This window comes from Amphiura filiformis, chromosome 11, assembly GCF_039555335.1.
Source record: "Amphiura filiformis chromosome 11, Afil_fr2py, whole genome shotgun sequence".
Taxonomy (NCBI): domain Eukaryota; kingdom Metazoa; phylum Echinodermata; class Ophiuroidea; order Amphilepidida; family Amphiuridae; genus Amphiura; species Amphiura filiformis.
Window position 1 is genome coordinate 47,461,458 of NC_092638.1, and position 16,966 is coordinate 47,478,423.

The window sequence follows — 16,966 nt, forward strand, 5'->3', positions numbered from 1 at the left end:
AGAAACCATTGAGGTAACCATCACTAAGTAGCGTGAAGATATCCGTGTCTGTTCATTAATTAATTATTAATTAATTAAATTATTAATTAATTAAATAATTAATGTAATAAATACAAGAAAACCATCAAGGTAACCATCACTAAGTACCGCGAATATATCCATGTCTTTTCATTAATTAATTATTAATTAATTAAATAATTAATTAATTAATTAAATCATTAATGTAATAAATACAATCTGACTTTAATGTAGACCACATAGTAAGGTGATACTTACATCGGTTTTTACTGAATTAATTATTAATGAATCGGTGAATGAATTAATGATGAATGAAGGAATTAATTAATTAATTTATTTATTTATTTATTTATTTATTTATTTGTTTATTTATTTTTATTTATTTATTTATTTATTTATTTGTTTATTTATTGATTAATTAATTAATTAATTAATTGATTGATTTATTTATTACTTCATTCATTCATTCATTCATTCATTCATTCATTCTTTCATCCATTCATTCATTCATTCATTTAATGAATGAATGAATGAATGAATGAATTAATTAATTAATTAATTAATTAATTAATTAATTAATTCATTCATTCATTCATTCATTCATTCATTAATTCATTAATTCATTAATTCATTAATTAATTAATTAATTAATAATTAATTAATTAATTAATTAATTAATTAATTAATTAATTAACTAACTAATTAATTAACTAACTAATGTAATAAATACAATTTGAGCTTAATGTCCATTTAGTAGACCAGTAATTAATTAATTTATTTATTTGTTTATTGAATAATTAATTAATTGACTAAAATAATGCAATTTGATTATTATTATTTAATTAATTAATTAATTATAGTAAGATTCATTTAGTAAGCAACAATAATATTAATTAATTAATTAATTAATATTATCGTGGCTTACTAAATGAATCTTGAACCCAGATTGTATGTTTACATAATGAATTAATAAGATTAATCAATTTAATAATGTAACTAATGTAACTTATTAATTGATTTAATTTAATTAATTTAATTAATTTAATTAATTGAAATAATTGAATTAATTGAATTAATTGAATTAATTGAATTAATTGAATTAATTTAATTGATTTAATTGATTTAATTAATAAAATTAATTTAATTAATTGATTAATTAACTAACTAATTAATTAATCATTATTTATCATTTATTCCCAAGTTTCATGGAAATCTATATATCTCTACTTACTGACTTCAAATGACCTTAATGACCTTCAAATGAGATTTTAAATTTTTGCATTGGTGCAAGTTTCATGAAAATTCATCAATCTTTACTTATTGACCTAAAATTACCCTTAATGACTTTACTTTACTTTCTTTACTATATTTTACTTTATTTCATTTCTCTTATTTTATAATAAAATCAATTTTATTTTAATGTGAAATCAATGCGAATGCTCAATTAGCAATAATAGACTAGTCATTGTAAGTAAATAAAATAAATAATAACATTCATACCAATATATTCCCCCGACCGGTTTCAGAAAAAGGACAAAACTACATGTAGGCCTATAGACTAATTTACAATATTATTATTTCCGATTACACCCCAGGCACACCGACACCGCCTGGCTAATAATTATTTGGTGCAGAAGGGACACTAAAATGAATACACGGGATCGATACACGTGAATTGCTATGCACGATTTTGATATCAGACGAAAATCTTCTGATACCGGGTTAGAAAATGATGAATATCTCCCGTCATGATTTTTTTCTCAAGAAACCAGATTTGGTCTCATAAACTTGGAAATACGTGTTGAACAGATATGATAGTCGCTAGAATGCGCTTTGAAAATTGGCCGTGCGCTTTGAACTCAAAATTTGACCATTTTATATTGCGTTGGTCCTGTTATGGACTACAGCGTGCAGCGTGTAGTACAGCTGCACTCACTGTAGGCAGTATAAAAGTCGATGACCATTGACCTCAATGGGGTATACAAGCTTAATCACGCACAACCAAGATCGATTACCCGGCTATTGTGAGTAGCCTTAGTTATGTCCCTCGACTAATTATTAGTTTAAAAGAGCTTTAAAGGTTTGAACCAAATGGCTAATCGTGGCTGTGGATTTAACCTACCATGGCGATTCCTGCCATGAAGATATAGGGTCGATGACACTGTGCCAGGGTGGATGGCCATGGTCAAATCTGGGGCAACACATACCAATGTACTCCTCTCATCATTTAGAAAAAGTATAATTTTACTTATCTCCGATGTACAGGTCTTGAATTACAGGCAAAAAGGTCAAATTTCGAATTTTGGTCTCCACAAGGGTAAAATAATCATATCTCAGGTGTTCGTTACCTGGGTATAACAGGGCAAAAAAGTCAAAGTCCAATGAATCATGTTAAGGGACCGTTCACAAACACTTGTAAGGGGGGGGGCCTGATGCAAAACAAATTTACCGCGAAAATTTGTCGGGGCCCCCCTTTACAGACCTCGGAAATTTCAGGGCCCCACTTTTTTGACATGAAAATTATGGGTCAACCCCATAGAAAAGCATATAAACTCAATTTTTCCTTAGGAGGGTCAAACATTTTCAGGCCCCCCCTTTTTTGCATCAGGCCCCCTCCTTACAAGTGTTTGTGAACGGTCCCTAACATTGACCTTTTTTGTGGACCGATTCAATTTCTGAATTTTAGCATAATCATGTTCGTTCTTTTGCAGTGCAAGGACGTTTTTATGATCTCCTTTCCAAGGAGTTGTCCTGCACTCTCTGGCGTAGCGTCATTTTCAATCGTCCTTCGAGAGTGATCAGCAAATTTTTGTTTAACGCTCTTGGCGACTCTCTGAACACAAGGGTCAACCTTGCTGTAGAGCAAATCTATTTCCAACAAATGTTGACATTGCTGCAACAAAAAGACCCTCAATCATGTTCTAAATAACTGTAAAGTCTTCCTGGACCAAGGTCGTTATACTTGCCGTCATAATAGTGTTCTGAAATATTTTATATCTGTCGCACGACCTGGCCTCAAAGATTCGGATGCAGCCATTTTTCATGACATTCCAGGTGAAGTTTGCTTTGCCGGTGTCACTACCATTCCTACTGAATGTTCTCCAACCAACCTCAAACCTGATCTGGTAATTCTCTGTAAGAATCTCAGTAAACTTTTGATTGCTGAACTGACCGTTTCCTTTGAGCATGGTATTGACATATGGCCCATCAGTTGAAGGTCAGTAAGTATGCGCCTCTTATTTCTGATATTCAGGAAAAGGAATTCGATGTTACTTACATTCCTGTTGAAGTTGGCTCGAGAGGTTTCTTCACAGGATAATGCCGACAGACTCAAATCTATCATTTCTTTTATAGTTCACCCCCCCCCGATTTGTTTCAAGGATTTCCGCGACAAGGTTTCCAAATTGTCCATCATTGCCTCTTTTGTCATTTACCATGCCAAAGACGAAAGGTCTTGGGACCACTGCAATTTGCTCAATGCATAATGAGATAAAAATTAAATCTTATATTTCTATGTCTTTTAATATTGTTATTTCCAGCGCTTATATATGTTTTTATATTGTATTTGTCCGCCCTGCATGATCTTTTATACGATCTGTCTTGGGCTTATTGTATTCCTTTATGTTCAATGGTTTTATATATATGTATTTTGCTAATAAAGTGATGTGATCTCAGGTAATATAACACTTGAGATATGGCAAACTATTCAACAATTGGAGACCACTTTGATCAAAATAGAATTTTTTTACCTCTGTGGAGCCAAAATTTGACCATTATGCCTATCTCAAGAACTGTACATCGGACATGCCGGAGATAGGTCAAACTCCCGGGTCAAACTATACTTTTTCTGAATCCTTAAGATGAGAGCAGTACATTTGTATTTGTTGCCCCAGATTTAACCACGGTCACCACCCAAATGGGTATAATCTTAAATATATTGTAAATATAACTGAATGTCATACATAGTTTTGCGGCAAACTTGAAAATAGCTTCACTCCGTGAAAAATCGCATGTTAGAGTGCCCCGTGATACCACAACGATTCATATTTTGCTTACCAAGTCGCCCCCTTTCTCATTGAGATTGGCTCCATTCGCTATACACAGTCTGACTTCTTCCTCATTACCATACTCTGCCGCATCCAGCAAACGTTCGTCAATGTCTCGCGACATCACTCCCCTGTCTAGACTGGAATCTGTTTTCAAAGCCCGGGTTCAAAGTATCCGGCCAAGAAATACACAGGGTAAATATGGAACTGTTTAATGACTGATGTAATTTGTAACACACAATATTAACATAATTATATAAATCTCACATTCTTTACAAATGTAGGAAAATCTGAGGTGTACATGATGTTTGAAAGTAGAGAAGGGGCTTTTGGGTGGGGTGTATTTAAAAGGGGGTATTAATAGGTGTGGTACTAAAAGGTACGAATGTTTAGCCATCTTTATAGTAGGCAAATTGTAGATAAAAAATATGGAAATAATAGTATTGTTTACTAAAATGGTGGAACTAGAGAAACCGACCGATTAATATAGTAGAAATTGACCAAAGGCTGAAATTTACAAAACCCACCCGTTTTGAAATTGAGAAAAAAACGACCTATCCTCATGATAACATCACAAGAAACGACCTATTGTTATTATACGAGGGTCATTCAATAAGTTCTACCTCCCCTCTTACAACTTTGGTTCTAATAATTGTAGCTTCATCAAACTTGACATAATTATCAACTGGAATGTTATCTACAAATGGGAGCAAATGTATATTGATACCTTTTGTAGATTTGTGTAGGTGACTTCAGAACCAAAATGATATTTGATACACCGGAAACGGTAAAAATCGCAAAAAAAATTACACGAAAAAATATATTTATCCCTCCTATGATATTAGCTTAATATGCAAGTGATATGATTCTGCCAACATATTATAAAATGAAACTACATCAAAAGTGTAACCAAACAGCAAGATGACAAGTGATTAAAATGCATCTTAATTTAAAAACAATTATGCCAGCGTGCGGTTTTTACTGCTATGTATGATGGTCGTTTTAATGATAATCTGCTTGGGGCCATCTGTATGAAATGAATTTTAAGTTCTGTCTCAGAGCAGAAAGTTATATATAAATAAAGAACTAGATAAGATCCCAGGTTACAAACGTGGAAAATATGAAAGGACTAGCAAAATCTGGGATATGAGGGTGGAGGCAGAACTTTTTGCATGAGGTGAAAATCCGAGCACATAATGTACCTTCACATAACACCTCGGGTTTGAATTATTCGATATTCAAACATTCCCAGTGTTTATTATACAAATATTAACTGTCTATGAGTGTGATGGTCGAAATATAATCACGAGGTGAAAGATTGATTGTTCCATTCCACGAGCCGGAACGGCGAGTGGAATGGAACAATACATCTTACACCGAGTGATTATATTTCGACCATTACACGAATTTAAGACAGTTAATATTTGTTTTATATCACTCATGCACAAATTCTATTACTAAAATACTATTTAAGGTAGGAAATACATTTTTTCATCAACATAACACCATGTTTTGCGGTGATATACTTCACGTTTTGGGACCCACCCCATAACTAAATCGGCGAGTCCAAGAGTCAGCGCACGGCTTGGCGCAGGCGCACTACGGCAAAGCACATGATGGTAAAGACTATCACACGGAGTGGGTGATGGTAAAAATGGCAAATGGTAATCAACCAATGAACTGTCAAGAATTTATGTATGAGTGATATAATTCATAATGGCAATTACTACAATATAATTAGTTATGAGTTTGCCAGACAGCCGAATCCGTATCCGCCTTTTGTTAAATTCATGTTACGCATACATTGCTTTTAGGGATTAGCGCTTTAGCCCCAGAGAGCAGCATATCAATTAACTGTATCATCGTCGACCGTACTGCGCTCTACCATTAGCTACCCTGTATACCACCCTCGTTCACTTAAATTACATTTTATAATTACATTTTGGTGTATTTCTAATACATTTGGGTGTATTTCTAATACATTTCATTTCATTTCATAATTGCAATCAATACAATATACAAAGCAAATTAAGACAGAATACAGCACATTTGGGTGTATTCCTAATACACGTGGGTGTATTTTGTTCCTAAAACATTTGGGTGTATTTCTAATACGTTTTATTCCGTAATTGCAATCAATACATCAAGGAAAGCAAAGACAAAAAACAGCACGAATATCTAAGAATATCAACATAACACATAAACATAACAGGACACAGCGGCTCTACCATTATATATAAATATATAATTCTTTAATATTCTCTGAAGGTGACAACTCACTACATTTGAACTCTCCAAAATACCTTCCTCCACTTAAAAGCTCCCTCATCATGCTCATACATAAACATAACACACCCCTGTGGCCTACAAATATAACTCTTCAAATGCTCTTTGAGTTGACAACCTAGTAAACACAAACATGTTCTTAAAACGTTATAAACGCGTTATAAACACGTTTTGGTTTTATTAAAAACGTTCCAATAAACGTTATAATGTAAAGGTCATGAAAACGAAACATATCTTGAAAATGTTGTCAAAATGTTATTGTAAAATATTGTTCGGCAAACATTTTTGCAAAAACATTTTATCAACTCTTTAATAACATTATGTTTAAATGTTTTGCATTTAGTTTTCAAAAATGTTTTTGGAACGTTATTAAAACGTTTTATACACTTTATATAACCCGACAATATAACGCTTTTCTTTTTATGGTACCACGTGAACTCTCAAAAAGACTTTCCTCAACTTCAAGTTTCTCAATATAGACCTAACTCTTCAATTACTCTGAAGGTGACAACTCAATTCGCCAAATTTGAAATAAACTTTCTCAACTTTAATGTACAAAACATTCCCAATATGTCAACGTTACACAACATAGGAAGAGTTCATTGATACCTGGGGTGGCGACATTGGAGGAGGACAGGGTATGCTCTTTATTAAAGCACTGAATACTAAATTCAAAAATTATCACCATATTTGAACTCTCTGAATGACCTTCATAAAAAGGCCACCATTATTGTTTGACTAATAATCTCAAACTTAATATTCTCTGAAGATGACAACTCGCCATATTTCAACTCTCCAAAAGACTTTCCTTCACAGTTTTCCAATATAAATGAAGGAGTTTTTGGGTATAACATTTTTATAAATAGGACCATCGGGTAGAAACTGTCCACAAAATTGGATCAAAATAATATTCACTGTTTCAAATTTGCCAAATTCACAATCCAAATTCGCTCAAATACGAGAATTGGAAAGTTTTATTATATGGCATTTTATATTATTTTATGGCATTTTAATGACAAAATTCTTTTTAAAAAAGCAGGTCATTGGGTCGCCGAAGCTGAACAAGAGGGACATCGGGTAATGACTTTAAAAGGGGGTCATCGAGTATATTCAACTTCAAAAATGGGGCCTATTGATCGGCACTTTAAAGTTGACCCCCTGGGGTCTTTTCAAGATTAGAAGATGCTTTCCCATTAAGGAAAATGAACAGTTTTTACCCACCAACTGTCTCAATATTGTATTTGATTAGAAAAATGGTTACAGCTATATTACCCAAATATACGGGGGGGGGGTCATAAAGTTTTGGAAAGAAAAATAGGGGGGGCATCAAAAAATGACCAAAATGTAGGGAGTCACAAGATAACCACAAATAGTGTGTTTATTTTATTCAAAAAGACTGATTTCAATACAATTTTAGCCTGTTTAGGGGGTAAGGTGTATCGGTGGCATAAATTTTTTGTTGCCAAAATACGGGGTCGCAATTTTATTGACGCCGACTTTTTGTAAATTTGGGACCCCCTTCCGTAGAAAATGATAGCCCCTAATTACTGCAACAGAATTATTTAGAGAATTTCATGGTTTGGCCTACGTGTTAGACATGCCGTGGGAAGGTCATTGTGTACACATTGAGTTTTGTTTTGGGTCCAAACATTTCCGTTACAAAAGAATCTCACCAGTAAACATTTCCGTTCACAGGATAAATAGCGTACCATGGCCTTGTATGAACAAGTTCAATGGCATATAATTGAGCCACAAATAATTATAAACTTGAGCAATATATTATAACTTAGGCCTACATGATACGGGTGAATGGGGGGGGGGGTGCTCTTCGAAAATTTTTGTACGGGAATGTGCTTTTGTACGGGGATGTGTTTTGGGTGTTGAAAACACCCTCTCGGGCTTAGAAGGAAGGGAGGGAGGGGAGGAGCTGGGAGAGGTAGGGAAGGGTAGGTTTTTGTTCAACAAGTGGTTTGTCGCCACGCCGCTCTACGCCCATGTGATAAATGAAAGTGTTTCATGAATTCTATTCTATTCTATACCAATATTATCGAAGCGCTCTGCCGAGAAAGCTTTACAATGAAAAACATATAGACTTCACTGATCTTTTCGGATTCTTTTTTATTATTTTTTTTCAAAGTTTTTTAAAAAGAATTAAAAGTTCCAAACATAACAACCAGTTTTGTTTTCTTAATTTTGACCGTATGACATTACCAAGGAGTGAAAAATTGGGAATCGTCCTGATACCCAAACGCGCTATAGGGAGGGGGATTGTTTCAATATATCATTCTAATTTATATTCAACGTCATATACACAAAAGTATAGAAAACTTGATTTGTGTTTACAAATCCCCCGAACTTGCGATTTTCACTCAAATGTCTGCTAAATATGAAAGGAACAGAAATGTCCTTTGATAACAGAATGTCCATGATAATTTGAGAAGAAAAACAAAAATTATGGATGCAGAAACCTATTGGGGGTTTCACACCCTCCCCACCACCACCACCAAATGGTCGCATATAATGCTCTGCCTGAATCAGGTCAAAGAGAAGGTGCACATAAGCTCACATAACACATTTTGATCTATTTTATACCGGTATTTCTCAAGAACACCCCATTTGCCCACAGGTTGGTATGACACTGGACAAAGAACAATCATCATGTTATTCTTACGTATAGAATTTAAAATAGAAAAATGTTTCACTAACCAGTTTTTAGAATTCAAATTAAGCAAATCTGTGTAAAGTTGACCAACTTTTCAGCTCCTCAATTCTACATCTTTATACTGCCATAGTCCTGCCAGGATGAGGCGCGAAGAAAGTATAAAAGCAAACCAGTTTTAGAATTCAAATTTCCGTAATTCCGCTGTAAATTGGACCACCAACTTTTCAACTCCTTAATTCTATATCTGTACTTAACATATAGTCCTGTCAGGATGAGGCGCGAAGAAAGTATAAAAGCAAACCAGTTTTAAAATTCAAATTTCCGTAATTCCGCTGTAAATTGGACCACCAACTTTTCAACTCCTTAATTCTATATCTGTACTTAGCATAGTCCTGCCAGGATGCCAGGATGAGGCGCGAAGAAAGTATAAAAGCAAACCAGTTTTAGAATTCAAATTTCCGTAATTCCGCTGTAAATTGTACCACCAACTTTTCAACTCCTTAATTCTATATCTGTACTTAGCATAGTCCTGCCAGGATGAGGCGCGAAGAAAGTATAAAAGCAGACCAGTTTTAGAATTCAAATTTCCGTAATTCGCTGCAAAGTCATGGTATACAACTTTTTAACTCTTGAATTTAAACATCTGTACATTCATTCGTATATATAGAAATTATATAAAAGATATTTCACTCAGATATAAACCAGGTTTATAATTCAAACTCCAGCAAATCCGCTGTAAAGTTATCCACCAACTTCTCAACTGCGCACATTTTCAGCATAAAGGCTGTGGGCTAGTCCTGCCAGGGTGTGGTATGACTGAGCGGAGTGATACCGTTTTTCTTTTCGAATGCTCAGTGCCAAAAAGTGGGTAAGTTTCAATAGCTTCCATGTGTATCTGCTGTGTAGATGAGTACAATATTGCGTGTAAATTGCCAAATGTTCACAGGGCAGCTATATTGCACTTACCCAATTCTGGCATCGAGCAGTCACGAGTTAGTGCATCGCTTGTATTGGCGGAAGTAGACTTGATCAAGTCGGTGATATGTCAGTAGGCTATAACAGTATACCTAAGGAAAAACACAGTATCTGATTGGTTAATTAATAAAATATACTGTCTTTTACTTTGGAGGCAGAAGGAAATAAAATAGTCTCCTCATCAAGACAGTTTGGTTCTGCTCCCTCTGTTCATGTGGAGGGAGCTGAACCAAACTGGCTGCTGTGGAGATTAAAATAAAAACGGTGTACAGTATGATATTTTCGCGGCAATAATATTTTGCGTTTTGGAGAGAACCCATTTCTGCGACCAGGCCTAGTCCGATGAGTATGACCTTTTTCATAGTTACCTGACTATACTCAGCTAAGACTATGATCACTATCTCACATGACGCAAAGACGAATCGCGAAAGTCCCAGTGACCACGCCGCCCGAAAAAGGGTTTTTTTTTTTCGGGCGGGGCGGTTAGTGAACTTTTGCGGTATTATTTCTTGAGCGATCAGAGTCTGAGCAGGTGGTGTATGACGTGCAGTCCCTAAATTCAGTAAATTTTCATCGTCAACCGTGTAATTGAATGGGATTATTTTGAAATTTTAAAACGCTTGAAATATCACAAACAAATAGGCCTATGTTGATAAATAATATAAATACAGGCTAAAACCGTTGGGGTTCAATAATGAACCCCACAAAACTAACCGAGTATTATGGAAAATGCCATACGGCCGGGCGGTTTCACGAGTTGCCGGCTCGATCATGTCATCCGCCGCCTGAGTCTGAGTATAGTTGGTAATTCAAAGAAAAAACATGTCCCACTCAGCGGACTAGACCAGGCCCGTGCGCAGCCAGGATTTATTGCGTGTGGGGGAGGGGTGCTCTGGGCTCAAAACCCAGGGGGTCACTCCCATTGTGGCCTGTACACCATCCGCGATAATGAAAACGCGTAAAAAGGGTAGTTTTTCGTGGGTAGGCACGATACGCGCGTATGGCGTTTAGGGTGTCAAAAACATGAAAAATTGGAAAAAGGGTAGCAAAATTGCAAATTGCTAAGATGCAAGGAATTAAATCCCTGTTTAGGGTGTTAAATCAGGCATTTAGGGTATCGTTTTAACCAAGGGATAAATCCTTGTTTAGGGTGCTTTTCAAAAGTTGATTATCGCGGATGGTGTACAGGCCACAATGGGAGTGAACCCCCCGGGGCTCAAAAGTGGACCTTTTGTGAATATTCCCAGTGTGTTTACCAAAAAAGTGGACCTTTTGTGAATTTCTCCTTCAAAAAAGAGCTGATTTTCAATGCTTTTAGAAATAAATGGACCTTTTTATTCGTTTTGGTATGGGTGGTATTGGTATGCATCCCACGCACCTCCAACCCACCGGCGACGGCTTTGACTACAACATGAAATTGTCAAGAATTTGTACATTTTTATAGGAAGAACGCCACTGCACTCAGAATACTGATTTGTTGCGTCCCTAGAGTGTGATACATGTGGTGGTGTACAGGCAGACTGAAGGGAGGGTGTGTATTCTGTCCCATTCACTAAGTTAAACTAATTTCAGTGAAGAATTGGAATTTAAGAAAAGGAAAAATATGGTATTGGTATACATGTGACTTTTAGTAGCCCATACACTGGCCTTGGGCAATGCTATGTCGGAAGTTGAAGTACGTGCATATAGCCTATATGAATCCGTTTTGGAAGATGTTTTTTTCATGATGCTCGTGTTTGTTACCCGGGTTTGTAAAGCCGTTCGTCTAAGGTTCAAACTAAGTCGTATATTATAACGTTATTCTAACCGTGTTTATAATGATTTGAATATATGTATTGATGGTATCAAAATTGCCAAGGTTACCTTTACCGAATTTCTTGGTGTAATTATAGATGATTCTTTAACTTGGTCTAATCATACAACTCATGTATTGAATATTATTTCCAAATACTCCGGTATTCTGTTTCGTCTCAAAGATATTCTTCCAGGTAATACATTATTTTATTTATATAATACTTTAGTCTTACCCCATTTAATGTACTGTAATCTAGCCTGGGCTGATTCAAATAATACCAAGCTCCAGTCCATACATCTCAAACAGAAAAGAATTATCAGACTTTGTTCAAACTCACACTGGTTTACTCACACTCCTCCTTTATTTAAGAATTTTAATACTATGACCATTTATGACATTCACAAATTACTTAAGGGTTTATTCATGTATAATTATACTTTCAATCATCTCCCTCTCAATTTTACAGACTATTTTGTTCTAAACCGATCAATTCATGGTTACTCTACCCGCATGTCTCAATTGTACCGTCCTCACAACTTTTAAGTTTAATCTTGCAAGAAACACAATCAGAAGACAGGGCCCATTATTATGGAATTCAATTGATGATAATTTAAGGAACGCCAAATCCCAATACACCTTTAAACAAAGAGCTTTTAAATAGAAATAGAGTCGCAATAGATTATATAATCTTTTGTTCGTTTGATGCCGATTAGAAGTTGCGACAGGCTATTCATAAAAGTGGTACCATTGTTTCGAATAAAGGGTTCCGCTTGGGTTCCGCCATTAAATTGGTCACTGATCTGGCATCATATTAACGCTCTACACAACAGGCGAGTATCAATAAGTGACCACACTACAGTCATGTGTAAGGGCAGTCATGTGTAAAGTGGTACCATTGTACTCACGTATCCCAAATGTGTGCTTGTGGGTCTATAAGTCTATAAGGAGGCTTTAGCTGTCGATGCAATCATCTTTACCACCCACCTGACGTTAGGCGTTTCATTTAAATAAATTGAATGCTCTTGCAGATCGATTACACATTAGAATGTATGAAGGCTGCCATGTCCAGTCCATATATCTATATTAGGCCTACACTATAATGGTAATCGCTATACGTATAAGTATAAGTATAGGCCTATAAAGGTTGTTTTTAAGAAATGTCCATTTAATTTTATTTTAAGAAGGAGATTGGTATAGAAATAGTGGCGTACCCAAAGAGGGGAGGGGTTTGGGGAGGGGCAAATTCACCACTGTGAGAAGTCTTGGGAGGGGAGGAGGGAGGAAGAGGGGAGGAGGGGATCCGGATATGGAGAATGAGAGAGGGCTAGAGGAAGGGAGAAATAAAAAGATATAATAAAGACAAGTAGATAAATAGAAATGTAAGGAAAATGATGGGAATGAGAGAGGGAGGGTGAGAAGGGACAATGAGAGCGAGGGAGTGATAAAGTGTAGGCCTTGGAAAAAATAAGTACAGAGAAGGGAAAAGAAAGGAATGATGAATACATTAATTCCTCCCTCCTCCCCTCCCAAGACATAAGGCATTTATAATAACTAAACACATAACAGCACTGGGCAGCCATTCGATGATGCCAATGCCTTTATTCGTTACGTAATTAAAACGCCCAGTCAGATGTATTTCACACCTACCAAATACAACTCACCCAATTTCGCAAACTGGACGTTGAATGTACACTCTCATGAATATTGATTGGCAACATTTTCCAATATGTCAGCGCTCTAATCGGAAACAATAGAACAATAGACCCTGCAGAGCGTTGCCTTTAAACGTAAATATAAGTTGCATCTGTTAGCATCTTACGCCTAATTTAATCAATTTCATTAAATTTTATCAACAAGTTTTCTTAAACTTTTCGTATAGTATATAAGTCGAATTTTGATACTTATTGTGTTAATAATGCCATATTTGTGCCAACATCAGTATTTGTCTGTCTGCACCTGTCTTGTCAGTCCTTTGTCTTGCACTCCCATCCTGTCTCGTCTTTCTCGTTTGTAATCTTGTCCCATAATTGTTTGCTTTAAGGGTGACCAATTCTTTTCGAGCTTTGCTCCTTTTGGTTTACCCGCCATGTAATTATTAATTTCTCTTTCGATGTACTTGTACAAAAACATGGTGAAATAAATGAAACTGAAACTGAAAAACTGAAACTATTAATAACCACTTTCTCACGCTTCATGTTCTATGACCAATATCATTTGATATTTATTGAGGAAATAAAGCACGGCACCATAACAACCTTTATACTGCATAACATGCCTGACATAAATCTTTACTTAAAGTTTAAAGTATTATCCCAGCAAGCACGAAATTTTTCTTAACACGTTTATTCAAAACTTTTTAATAACATAATTGTCGGGTTATATACTACGTTTTTAAAACGTAACTGTAATTAATATTTTCGTCAAACATTTTTGCAGAATATTTTGTCTACACTTAAATAACATTCTGTTAGAATGTTATGCATAACGTTTTCAAAAATGTTTTGTGAATGTTATTAACGTTTTTATACCCTTTATATAACCCGACATGTAAACGGTTTCTGTAAAATGTGTTTACTGGAATCCTACTTGGCTAATAAACGTGTTCTAACTAAATGCCAGCATACTTTTATATATGCAGCCAGTTTGGCTTGTGCATTTGCATAGGTTTTGACGGGGTCTCCCCGTCAGTCCGAAACACCGTCAAGTTAGGGCCGGGGGCCAGGGGTTAGGGTTAGGGTTAGGGTTAGGTTTAGGTTTAGGTTTAGGATTAGGTTTAGGGTTAGTGTTAGGGTTAGGTTTAGGGTTATGCTAAGGGTTAGGGTTAGCGTTAGGTAAGCTTAAAATTCGGACTAGCGGTTGTTCGGACTGACGGGGTTTCGGACTGATGGGGTGTACCCGGTCTTGACGATGGACCTAAGTGTGCCGCATCCCTTACACACCAACCTAGTTAAACCAACAAGCATATGCTGTAAAAATCCCCGGATAACACTTTTCTACCTCTTCAATGTGTTTATCTCCGTACTTTACACGTAAAAGTATAGGAGATACGATTAACACAAAGCGCGTTCATACATACTCACGATATAACGACGTTTCTGATTGGATTTGCGCCCTTTTTTGCTGGTCATAAATACCGTTTATGACCAGTACGCAGGGCATAAACAAGCTGCGTCACGCAGCGTTGGAACCCAATTAGTACGATCCACGATTTGCTAGTGTTGCGTACACGCGCATATCACCGCGCCCATCTCACGCGGAGCGCAAAAGATGACGAGTATCACGCGTTGACTCCCGGCCGTTGACCTCGTGAAGGGCGCACACCACCAATAGCGCGTCATGAAGTCATGTGTCCAATGCAGAAAATATACAGTTTTTGTGACTTTGACCATTCTAGCAGTCTTGGCCATTTTCTTCAAAAATGCTACTCGCATCAGCGTATTTTGAATGGTGTATTTGCATTTTTATTTCTTTAAACGTAATAAAAGTAAGTTTATACATTTTCTACACATTCATATTTTTATATTAAGTATTATTTTGCCCCCCCCCCCCCGAAAAAACTGACATTTGAGTCGTTTTAAGGACACGTGCTAAAATTTAATCATGATATTAAATTAATGAAAACTCTCAGAACGCCGAATTTGTTTACTTTTTCATCACTTTAATGAACTTTAACAATATAAATTAAGAAATTTAAATAACATTTTCACTATAAAACACTTTAAAATCATTAAATGGCTTTTAAAGTTTTAATTCAGATCGCAAAATTGGAATTTTACACATATCCGTCCTGTTTTTGACGTGATTCCTGTAAAAAGCCTACTTCTGGCCAATTAAGCCTATTATGCCTTATAAGGGCGCACACCACCAATAGCGCGTCCCATTGAAATACACGTGAAAACACGTCTCTTCTTTGCCCGATTTTAGACCTTTTCGGCAACAAATTGAACATAAATATACCACCAATCGATTGCAAATCGATGAAAATTTAATATAGGTTTCAATGTACGGGTAGTCTTCCGATTAGATTTCAAGATATGGGCGTTTAAAGAGCACCATGACCATTTTCGACCCGTTTTTACCCTGAAAATCCGTTTCTGGTAATTTTCTCAATCCGAGGGCCTACTTTTTTCAAAAATTGGATTATGCAACTTTTTTGGGATCCAAGTTCGTGTATAGGTCTCAAACTTTTATTTAAGCTATAACATGCTTCTCTTTTCCTTACAAGTCCACAGAAAGGCCCAAAATACCTCAAAAAGATTTCGTTTTACCGGAACTCATCCACATTACATCGCGCGCGGAGTGAATTAGAGGTGTGCGCCCTGAACCGAGCTGCTTCCTGCAAGTAGGCCTACTCATTTTCTTCCAATTTATGAAGGAAAACGGTATGGAAATGTTATTTAAACTTGTAAATCCTTATTTTCATCTGTATTGAATTGCTAAGAGTGTTGCGGGGTATGTATGAACGGGCATGATCGGGCATGAGGGCATGATCGCTGTTTATGCCCTCGGCTCACGCCTCGGGCATAAACAGCGATCATGCCCTCAATCCTATGAATGAACCCCTAATTTACAGTTTTGATAGCAATTATTAACAGACCAACATGTTTATATTGTTGATAATATTAAAAGGCATGGTGGAATGTTAATAATAGATAGCAATGGTAGATATCCCCGAAACATAAGGTCCCATATTAAATCAACGACTAGCCTGTGTCCATCGGCCCGATCTTGATGGCGGTACAAAATGGCCGTTTTTCATTCCTGTAAGCAAAACCCGATACCAGTGCGTCATAGCTGTTGATACAGGTGGATCCAGTCTATTCAACGACAGGCATCACTAAAACATAATTGTAGATCTATAGTAGCAGGGCCCTGACACTCAGTTCAGAAGTATGTTACTGCGTGGAAGCGGCCATGGACCCTGTAATCGCGTATCCAGGAACTACCGGCCGCGTAGGCGCACTTGAATGCGCCCTATACACGTTATTGATCGCGTTGGACGCTTGTGCTGGCGACGCGTTCGTTAGCGCCCCAGCGACCCCCGCATTGCCGTTAGCACCCGTTAGCACCCTATGGCAGCGGCCATACGTGTGTCAATTTGTGGTTCGCGGGATCTTTTTTTCAGGCTCTGTAGCGTGCAAATTTGGCTGGTGCGATTTTTACAGTGGGGGACCTGATAGTAGT